Genomic DNA, 11,883 nt, shown 5'->3' with positions numbered 1-11,883 from the left:
TTGCTGTTTTCCACCCTTCCGATGACTTATGAAATCGACTGGGCAGCTGCAGGTGTCGACAGTGTCATTTCGACATGAAAGTGGTCAACCACAGGGGGGATTGGTTTGATTATCTCGTTAATTTACTTTGGCTCCTAGTTGGACAAGTTTGGCGACGACACGGCAGGCGTAGTGCTTGACAGTTAAACAGTTAACGGTGTCTCCAGTCTACTGTTTTTAATATTGATGTCGCACTTGGTTACTTCTTCGACAATTCCTGTCACACTGTTCGAACGGGCATATTTATGCAAAACACTATCGCTATTTAAAGGTTCGGAACCTACACGTTTACTGAGGAGTCGTTTTGGGGCACTCATTCCACAGCTTACTGGCTGCATAATGTTACACATTGAAGTTGAAAGCTGAACTGTAACAGAAAAAGGTTATGTTGGCGTGTGAAAAGTCCCCGTTGAATCGGAGATGCTCATACGGTTGTTGGAAATTTTTCCCCTGTGTGTGGCGACTTGGCATCTTTATGATCGAACCCCCCCCCCATTTTTCTTCAATATGATTCCCTTATTGTCGCTTGTCGACCAATAAACACCAATTTGGGCTGGATTATACTGCTTTCATGTCTAATTCCTTTAGTTTCAAGGTAATCTTCAAACTTGGTGGGCGTAATCTTCAAAAGTGGCGGTAAAGTCGTCCTTAAATAACACGAAATTTTTAGTACCACCAAGGCTTGTGATGGGCCCCAAACATCTGTGTGTATTATGTCACCAATTTGAGTAGTGTCAATGGTTTTGGTTGGCAATGGAATTTGGCTAGTTCACATATTCGACATAATCCAGTATGAATAGTTTGATTTTCTGTTAAGTTGTGAGACCTTTGTTGAATCCTTTGTTGATCATCTTCGTGAGGGTATGGTATTCGGCGATGTTGTTTTTAACATTCAATTTGACCTTGTTTTAGCTGCAGAATTTTTCGTGTGTACTATCTACTATATGTTATCCCAATGTTTGTCTTCTTTCTTCATGTACATAGCAGGAAGTCTGTTCTTTCTTTTTTCTTTTCTTCCCACTCTACTGTAGTGGATTCGCACTTCCATCTTATCTCGTTCTAATTCTTTATTCCAACTACAAAAAACACGGTAATACACAAATTCTAATAACAACAGACGTTTCCTAGTCTTTTATGCCATGCTGGGAGCGTTGCTCGAAGGTCTGCTCCTAATCCAACATCCTCTTCGTTGGCGGCTTTTGGTTTCTGTTTCTGGCATCTCAGGTTTCAATTTAAGTAGGTAGGTCATTCTTGCTTCTTTTCCAGTGAGGACTTTTTGACTTTTCGGGTTTGCTTCACTTTATCCAGCATGTTGTAAAACATTCGTGTAGCAGTCCAAGAATCTTCGCCGACTAGTCCGAGCAAGTTGATTAAAAGAAATTATAGGGTTGACTTCACATTTTTACTGAAACAGATTTCAATCCAAAACGTGGTAATAAGCAGCGAGCAAAATTAGAACCGCATCTGATGCGGGTCCTTCTATCTGGAACCAATGTTGTTTATCGATGGCGAGATGCAGTGCTTTTCCACGGCTGAAGATAAATGGGGATGTTCGCATATCTATTGTGAGAACCTTTCTCACAGGGAAGCTGCAGTCTTCGTTCGATGGTCCCATTCGATGGGGGGATATTTTTCCAAGAAAGAGTGAGCTGATGCATTTCTTACACTTTAAAAGCAATCGATTGCGTACGGTCGGCATATTCCTATTTGAAAAAAAAATAATAACAGGTTAGAGATAACAGAAAAGAGCACAGAAAGAGGAAAATATTCAGTGTCGCACCTCTCTGTAGTATAAAAAATGACTACGCTCTTATTTGTTCCAGGTTACTAAAATGAGAAACTCGCAAGCTGTTGTTGTGACTGAGTGTTTGTAAAGGTAAAAATTACTGAAATTAGTTTGGTTTAATTTGTGAATGAGTAAATTTTACTTTTACCGAAATCTTCATTTTTTTCAAAGCATGGAACTTTGAGCAATGTGTCGATTTTTATGTTCTTCATTAAATGTGCAGCAGCAACAATAAGTGGCTCCAACTCTAGCATATTTTGGCGAATTCTGTTGGTTGCCTGAGGGAATATCAAATCAATTTCGGAATAAAGCTATGGAAATATTGGGAATTAAACGTCATTTTGTATAGAAAACTTATTAAAAATACAATATTACAAATGGTTAAAAATTGTTTTAAAAAACGGGTATTCACGGTTTACATATTCCGTTATGAGCTCCATTCCAGATTGAATCACCAGCCTTCTGTCCTTGAAAGTGGTTTCTAGAAGAACTCTAATGCCACTCACCAGCATTTTTTTAACAGTTTGCAGCTCAGCAGTAGTTGGCTGCTCCACATCGATTTTGCAATATCACGAATCCCTTGGTTAATCTGTGACGTCGTGATCACTACTTTATCATTCTTCATTGAGGGTTGCACATGAGCAGTGAATGTCAAAGGCAGCTTGAAGTCTTTATGAAATCGCTTCGAAACCTGCAAAACCTTTGGGTGCTTGATGCTTGGTCTCGGGACCATGAATATATCTCGGATATCACCTATCGCTCACTGGCCAAACTGGTCTCGAATTCATTTCCCTTTTTCCTGATTCCAAGAGATTTTTCACGATATCGGGTTCGCTGTGAATGGCTATGTTTAGATGATGGTTTGATGATGAGTGGTTATGTGTTGCGAATTTATCCGATTCGTTCCACAGTGATCTTTCCATTTGTTGGCGGATTGTGTGACGCTTACTTTCAGTTCACTTTGATCCTCTTAATTTGAATAGAGGATTGTGTGAAAGAAACGGTTCAAATCCTCCACTTCCGTTTGGGTGATGGATGAAAAAGTTTATGACCCCTCTTCTTCTTCTTGTGTGTATCCCCTGCGACCACCTGTACCTGAGTCACACACACAGCCCCCAACCAAATCTAAAAAAGTTCCTCGTTTATATTTAGAAGACTCCATCTTGTTTTTTTTCCGGTAGACTAAAAAGGGGGAACTTGAACTCTGGACAGCCAAAATGACTTTGACGGCCGTATGTTGCGGTGATTCTAATTCCTTGAATTTTTTTTTAAGTGACAGGTAAAGATGCAACGATCTCAGCGGCGCCTGTTAAGAGTAGTGGATTCGTAGATACTGCAGGTGGAGTTTTGCCCAATGTCAAAATTCTCCAAGAACCATCAGGTGTGAATTGTCAACACCTAGGACATCTAGGCGAATGCAGGAACCTTGGCATAAAGAACTTAATGTGTGGTAATTGTAGATTCGACAAAGATAAAGGAACACCGCCAATCAAAGCGCTGCCCACTTCCTGGACACTCCAGAATCTTTGAAAAAGAGATCCACTAGACCAACTTTATTCGTGTTCTAGTCTCCCGCTGTTCCGGTAGGGTTACCATTCCCAATTCTATGTTTCAAACACTAAAAGAAACAATAATCAAAAATGAACGGTAAAGAAATTTAAATGTAATGACGCAACATAACTATCAGACTATAACGAAATTTTCATTTTTAGAAAAATTATGGAGTATCTGAAGGTGAAAACTAATTTGGATTACGACATCCACGTAGTACAAGAAGTTGGGATCTCCGGATCGATACTGGCCAAATTTTCAGATTGCTTCCTGCATTTGCCCAATGGTAAAAAAGAACACCACGAAACTGGAGCCAACATGGCAAACATCTTTTTTTTTAGGTCGTACAAAAATTCGATGTTTGGCTATATGTAAAACTCACCAGGAGATTTGAATGGCAAAATTTCGAATCATGTGAGTACAATATAATAAATTTAATAAATACACTTTCTTATATATGTCATTTTTAAAATTTAGATTGACAATTTGAACCAACTACGGGAAGGCGGAATCGAACCGAGCCGTGTTATTTACATGGCATCTGGTGTAAAAAAATTGTATGTTTGGGTGCTTGATGCTTGGTCTCGGGACCATGAATATATCTCGGATATCACCTATGATTAATCGCTCACTGGCCACGCTTACTTTCAGTTCACTTTGATCCTCTTAATTTGAATAGAGGATTGTGTGGTGCTCTCCTGGTTAGTTTTGTTCTTCTTCAGATGGACTTTTATCGTTCTACGTTGTTAACGAAAGGAAACAATACGATAAACCGACTTGAAAGGTAACATATTTTGGTATTTCCTTGTCTAACAATTATTTAAAGAAACACTGTGGGCGCTAAGGAATAATAATGTTGAGAAAAGGATAATGTTACATGTGTAATGGTCATCGCAGTAGAATTTTGATTGAATATGTAGAATATCTCACTGATTTTATTTATAGGTTTCACTCAACAATCAAAACTGTCTTAAATCACAAGCCAGTGAAGTTTCATCAGGTTTTTTAAGTTCTTCTTGATAAATCTCTAAATCACTATTTTCCGAACCATGGATTCCGACGGAAACACAATTGAGGGAAGATTGAAATTCCCAACTAGGAAACCTCGTCCAGTCTTTCAAAATCTAGCCAAATTATCCACTCCTTTTGCATTAAAACTTGTAGAAAAGGAAATGTGTAGGAAAGGAATTAAATCTTATTCTATTTTTGAGGTATGAGATTTGATGGAGAAATATTTTAGACATCAATTAAATTTTCATTTCACTAAATTGTTTTCAGTCAGGTTATGTCTTCCGTTTGACATAAAAATAAGTAAAATGTTACTGCACCCAATTTGAATACATGCAGCTATTCCTTTTTCATATCATATGGACTACCATGTAGCCATATCATTTACTTAGCTACTGAAAACAAGGTTTCTTTTCAAGAAACAGCATATAACTCTTGTTGGAATGTTTAAATTGTGAAAACGTGAAATGTTGTCGAAATCCGGAATTAAATGAGTTTGCCGTTTTCCCAATAAAGAGATTCAAAGCTAAAGTAGTGAGTCGAGAAATTTGTTTTAAAGCAATCGCATTAGGAAGAAATTGGTCCAACGCTTTGCACACTCTCAAACAAATGAGTGCTACTTAATACCTTGTCATAGTTGACACATATTTATCTCGTGTCCTTCCCAACAAAAAAATTTGTTAAATGATCTCTATATAACAGTTTGGCAATGCTGAAAGTGTTTTGATCTTGAGGTGGTTTCACTTTCGACCTAACTTTCAGCAACGCCATTGGTTTTCAGAGATCACGTGACAAAAACTAATTCAATCGGATACCGTCTGGACGCACCATTTGACGCTCTAAACGTTGCCGATATGTTGGAAATATGCAAATTTTCATGACGTTGCCATGCCATGAAAATAAGCCGAGATTTTTTTGACACAGAAAAAACATACAACTTCGAACATAGATTTAGATACAAACACTATGGATATTTAAACACTTTTGAATAGAGATTGTGATGCGAGACGTCATGGGAATAAACATAGTTTGTTGTAAATGCAGAGTATATGACTCCAGAGTCATACATTTCAAAAATTATACTATTTTACGGGGATTTACATAGGAGGTGCCATTCCATTTGTAGCTTGTAACTATAGATAACGGCTCACAATCTGGGATGTTATTTAATAAAAACAAAGCACGAAGGGGTTTTTCTTCATGTAGTTCAAAAGCATGAAAATGTTTATCAAATAATGAATTGAAATGAGACACAATAAAAGCAATCTCGTCATTTTGAACAACTATTTTTTTGGATTTTTCCAAACTCGGAATAACAAGAAATGGTTTCGAAGCTTTTTTCGGTACAATAGTAGAATTTTTCCGATACATCCAACCATTAACTAATACCCAAGAAGGGGAAAGAACTGGGTGGTTTGGTTTTACAAATGATTCTACTAGTGGGAATTTTTCTACTGCATTCAGGCTACTTAACACGAATAAATGGGGGCCAACCTCAACTCAATGTTTTTTAAATCCGTCATCGCTTTGCATATTTGCACAAAAGACACTTTGAAGGTGATGAGCGATAGATTTAGAAATATTAGTAAAATTGCAATTCAATTGAGCTTTACGTTTTACAATGTTGTGAAAAGCCTCATATCGCATACACCAATAGCGAATAGGAGAGCCATGCATTTTTATGATGTTGGGATAGTGAATCATATGATGAAACTTGTTAATTGGATTTACGTCCGGAAAAAGTCGGTTAAAATCAAAGTAAAAGTAGTCAATCATCTCACGTAACTGGGAAATATGAGCGGGAGACAGAACTGGAGAGAAAATTATGTCCATAATATCTATAACGAAAAAACTAATGAAAAGTATGGATCTTTTCTAGGGATTAAGTCACCGAAAATAAGTGGGAAATTTTTTATCAAACACCATGTCTGAGTGGCACGTTGTTTTATATTATAGTTACCTTGTTCTCGTAAATTTTCTTGAGTAAATTTTGGTGATGGCTTGTTCGAGGAGTCAGAACTTCCATATGAATACATCCAAATTCTGCCATTTAAAACTTAAGCAGAAATTCCATATTCTTTAACATTCGGTACAAAGAACCTTAATACTAACTTTCAAATGAAGGGGACAACGCCCTCAAGAAAATCGTGCATTGCGTCAAGCACAGGATGCAACACAAACATAAAACACAACACAAAATTAAAAAAGCGACTTTTATTTAAGGCGCAATTTCTTTTTAAACTCGTATTGGAATCCCCTTGATTCATGTCTTCTGCAATTCGAACCCCAACATCGTAGTTTTCTGGAGTTCGTAATTCCAAATTGTCTGCAGTGCTGTGTGATCGAATATCACTCTTCCTGATAAAACAAATTCGGCAAAACCGATCGCAGGATAGCGACATCAACCCTCCCAACTCATGAGCACCCTTAGTGTCTGCGCAAAAACTTACTATTGTTCCCCTGATCCTGAAACCAGGGTGACACACGAAAATTGCGGGGATGGCCTGGAGGTCGTACGCGTTGCTGACCACTAGTGCCCGGCCCTTCATCATTCGTCTCGGCATCTTCTTCTTGCTTTTTTGAAAAAAAAAACAAACAAATTTCTTTCACATAAATTATGACATAAAAAATTTTACACAATGTTGCAAACGGAATACACACCATATTACTAAGTAACTAATTATTAGCCTACTTTTAAATTTTTAATATCGTACCATTATCCCCATCCAGTATTCTATTTTCTTCTCCCATCCGCAATTGTTCTTGAATATTTGTTTAGTTTTAGTCGTTTTGTTTGTAGAATTAGTCTTGAATAGTAAAATGGCCCATCAAGGCCTACAGCAGAAAAAGAAAATAGTGGCGAATCGATGTTCGTCATACCGTGCTTTAAGAAAAAGGCCCACCAAGGCCTACAGCAGAAAAAGAAAATAGAGGCGAATCGATGTTCGTCATGCACGAATTTTAAAAAGGGGGGTAACAAACAGTGATTGTCAAAATCACTAAAAGATGATATTGTTTCTGTACACGGGACTTTTCGTGGCCACGGATACCCATACGGATAAAGAATAAGAAAGACCATTGAATGACAGAGTACAACATGGAAAAAAGATAAGGAAATGCTACTGACAGGAAATGAGGAGGAATTGACCTGCCGCAGCATAGAAAAGCCGTTGGCTGAAAAAAAACACAGCCGCACATTTATTTAGCGGTGAATCAATGTTCGTCGTTGACGAACTGAAGACAAAGGAGAAGTAACAAAAGTTAACGGTAAACATACACTCTCTCTCTCTTTCACACCAAAATTTTGTTACAGGCGAATCGGTGTTTGTTGAAACGGGTAAAGGCAATAAAATAGCAGAGTAAACACGGCATGAAAATGTTAATTCCTTCATGTACAATTAGTTCCCAAATCAAGTACCCGTACGAAGTTGTTTTTGTGAATTAAATTTTTTGGGGGGAGGGGATAGGGGACGTATCAAATAGGGTTATATCGCTGAACCGTCGGACGTGTGCGCTATAAAAGCGAATTAGCTGAAGCAACGAACGCTGAGGCTTGGACGCTGTTATAAACCACACGTCGGAGTGTGTCGCAGTGACTAAAAATAAAATTTTGCAATCAACGAGAGAGGGTGATTACGGATTTTATCCCATGAGTTGAAATGAAGTAAGAAAAACATGGAGTAAAGGATTTTTCAAGGGAGAGAAAGCCTTAGTAAACAAAAAATTAAGAAAAAAAAAGAAAAGCCGGCGAAGGCCTGGCAGGCTGTACTTGGGACGGCTGTGATTAACGACGTCTCCTGCCAATCGTTTGTCACGTGCACGGGGCCAGTTGACGCTGCGTTCTCGATCCTGCTCGCATTGTTTGCCCGTGCATATTTATGGAAAACACTATCGTTAACACGAATAAGAAGAAGGGGAACGGTTCATCCTCATCTAGCCATTCGAAAAACCAATGGGATCAAGACATTTTTCCAGAGAGATAAGAGAAAAATGAAATGTCTCCAATCAACGGGGCCAAATTTGGTTGTATAGGGGGAAATTGATTCTCTGCCCTAAAAATACGTTCTGGCGTTATACCAGACACTTCACGGGAGGGTGCAAACAATAAAAAGAGATAAAACTGGGGTGGGATGCCAGAAAAGTAAAAAAAATAACAGCCACGGACGAAGTTCAAGGCATCTGGTTTAATGCGAGGGTATCACAATATAGCAAATCAAATTAAAAATCAAAAGCCGAATCTCAATTGCGGATGAAATCGTTAAAGCCAACCCACGGCCGAAAAACAAATGTAAAGAGGAGACTTCTTTACATGAGTAGGGAAGACGAGTAAAAACAGTAAATAAACAAAAGGGTAATAAAATTTCCGTGATCCAATGGTTTGCCCTCGTTTCTAAAAAAATCGAGTTGCTCATCGAGGAATCGCAAGAATATTGGTGTTGGGTAATTTCTAAGTGCTACAACATTTCTTCTCTTTAATTACGTTGAAAATATGATCACCCTAATTGACAGAAGGATTGAAAAATTTCCCAAAGGGGGGGTTTACGAAAAAAAAATATATATAAAGTGGGATGGGAACAGTACATGAAGTTAAAATAGAGCAATCACCGAAGAAGGTTATTTCAAAGCTTGCTGGTGAACCAGTAGCCGGGCAACGGAGCTTGCCCTAGTTTCTCGTTTGTTTCCATTGCAAATCGTTTTTTTTGTGTCTCCTTTAATATTAAAACGGGAAGAATAAGTGTAACTCGATTCTACCGGTTGTTTTGTGTGGGGGAGGGGAATCCCAATGAATTCAAACTCGTTCGCGAATAAGTAAGAAAAAGTTAACGGCAAAGAAGGTATGCATAGATCCAATCCAATGAGTTGTCAAGATGAAACTATAATTATATCTGTCAGCGTAGCAGTATTCTGGCAAAAGGTAACGAATAGTAAAAAGGAGAGTGAGATGTCGTCCACTCCCACAATATATATATATATTTTTTTATTATTATTCAGTCGTCCCCCTTAGAGGAGACCCACGGGGTCCACATTAAAATTTGGGGTATACACTAGTTATACATTAAGTACATCCCCAGATAAATTAGTACGTATTAAGTAGACCAGAGAGGAGGGACTACTTGCCGTAATATCTTCGTGAATACGAATTTCGCCAGGTAATGCGAATGCCAAACTGAACGGCGTTGGGTTGTTTACTATTACAAAAAGGAAAAGATATCCGCACACAACGAAAATTTTTCTTTTTTTCTTCTCCACCCGGCAAAGCTTTTGAGTGTCCAATGGTTCGCTAACGTTTCTAAAAAAAATTTGAAATAGAAAACGGAATTCGTGTCAACACCAGATGTACACGGATTTAAGCAGCGGGTTCCCAAGAGGGAAACGGGGTGCTCTTGCTGCAATATCTAAAATAAAAAAACAAAAGGGTAAAAGGGAACACAATAGTAAAATTTTGTTTCTTCCCTCTTCTCGACGTGATATACATGTGGTATACCGTAATTGATCCTGAATAAAATAGAATTGAACCTGAATGAAATAGTAAAATAAAGTATCAAAAACACAAAAGACAAATTGAAACGAAAAACAATAAATTTCAATACGAAACGGGAATTCCCACTCCACCATTTGCGGAGATAACGGCAACAGCGCCCTTGCTTTCACCGAAGCCGTCTAAAAAATATCAAACACAGGGCACACGAATTGCAAGTGTAGACATACCAAACAAGAAAACGTTTATGAAAAACGCACGGGTGCCAAGTCAAATGTAAGGTCCTACTCTACGGTTAATACAAATAACTGGCAAGTTCTCCAGTTGTAAGGAAAAGTCATTAAATAGTTATACCGCTGAAACCGTCAGACCCGTGCCCGCTATGACAGCGAATTAGCCGAGGCAACCACCGCCAAAACTAGGGAGTTGTCATAAGACACACGGCAAAGTGTGTCAAGGCTATGTAAAAAAGGGGAAATATTACATTCAACATACGGGAAAGAGGGGAAATGCAATTATTATCCCACGGACTATCATGAGGGAGGGAAAATCGGTAACGCGTAACGTGCGGAAGTCAGTACTTAAGTGACTGATTATGTCCCTTAAAATTCTCTACTAGACTAAAAATAGCGATTTTTGTATCCATAGACGATTCATTGCCACCTCAATGAAAATATACAGCTTTGGCTGTGGGGCGAGATTTCACCTCACAGAGAAAGAAAATATTATTTAAGAAAACAAAAATGGGAAGGGAAGGGTAATATGATTGACCTGCTTGTCCGACAGAAAACAAACTGATACACAACGATTCAAGGCTGTCGAAAAAAAAATAAGAAAACTCAATTCTTGGGTCAAGACTTCTTTTCAAGCCAACCGCCACGAATAGTAGAAATAAAAGCAGTTGTGGACAGCAATATCAAGGGAAAACATTGAGAAACACAGATTGAAGGGTACAGGTTATATAGTGTAGTAGCAAAAGGAAACGACTCAATTTCCAGCCAACGTTTTTTTTTCTCTCATCTAATCCTAGATGAGGTGGTTTAAAATTATTTTTTCGGGCACGGGTTATTGTCCAGTTGTTTGTTACAGAAACGTTTTTTAAGTCATCTACGGAAGCAAAAGAAAATAGGTGAGGAACTGCAAGACGCATGTTGTTGGTGTTGACGTCCGTACCGTGACGTAGACGGAGTTCTATTCGCCATTATTCTTCGCGAGAAAAGAAACAATAACAAATAAACTCAAGTAGCAATGAGCTTGCGTGACGATAAGGGAAAAAACAGTGCTAACACGCACAGGATATATCTATGTATATTTTTTCTTCTCACTCTAATGGGGGGGGGGATATCCCAGTCTCCAGAGACTCAACACCTGGCAAAAGACCGAATTCCCAACCTAACCAAATTATCTTAAAAGAAAAGTTCGAAAAAAAAATCACTCTTAAACTCTATTCTACACCTGCATTTCCAGGAACTACGCCCAAATTCCAGCTACAAATCAATTCTTATTCATTTTCTAACCTTCCTTTCTCTTTATTTTTCAGAAGACTGAAACATATACTCGACCACATTTTTCTCTCTCCCTTAATTGCCCTCCTTCACACCTTTCTTCAGTACGCAGTAATTTGACGGTACTTGTACGGTACAAGTACCGTTTAAAAGTTGGTGCCAGTAGCCCCATTTTCCGACGGAAAATTACCATCACTTACAGTGCCTACAGTGTTCACCTCCTCTCCTTGACGGCATCACGATCTAAACTAATTCTTAATTCCAGAAATTTATCCCAAAACAGCCGTGATTGTATTCGTCGAAAACACCAAAGCCACTTGACGTGCACAGGTGGTCACTAACCTGGCGTTGACCTTCATCAACGCCTCAACAGCGACACTATTAAAATTTGTAGCACGCCCAGTGGCGGGACCGGACACTTCGTTTACCGATCCCATAACAAATCGGGTATTTCAAATCATGGGAGAAACTAGCCTGCTCATCACCATAGGGGGACCAACCGCAAGCGCCACTGT

This window comes from Daphnia pulicaria, chromosome 1 (genome assembly GCF_021234035.1).
Source record: "Daphnia pulicaria isolate SC F1-1A chromosome 1, SC_F0-13Bv2, whole genome shotgun sequence".
Taxonomy (NCBI): Eukaryota; Metazoa; Arthropoda; class Branchiopoda; order Diplostraca; family Daphniidae; genus Daphnia; species Daphnia pulicaria.
Note: the sequence above shows the minus strand (reverse complement) of the source record.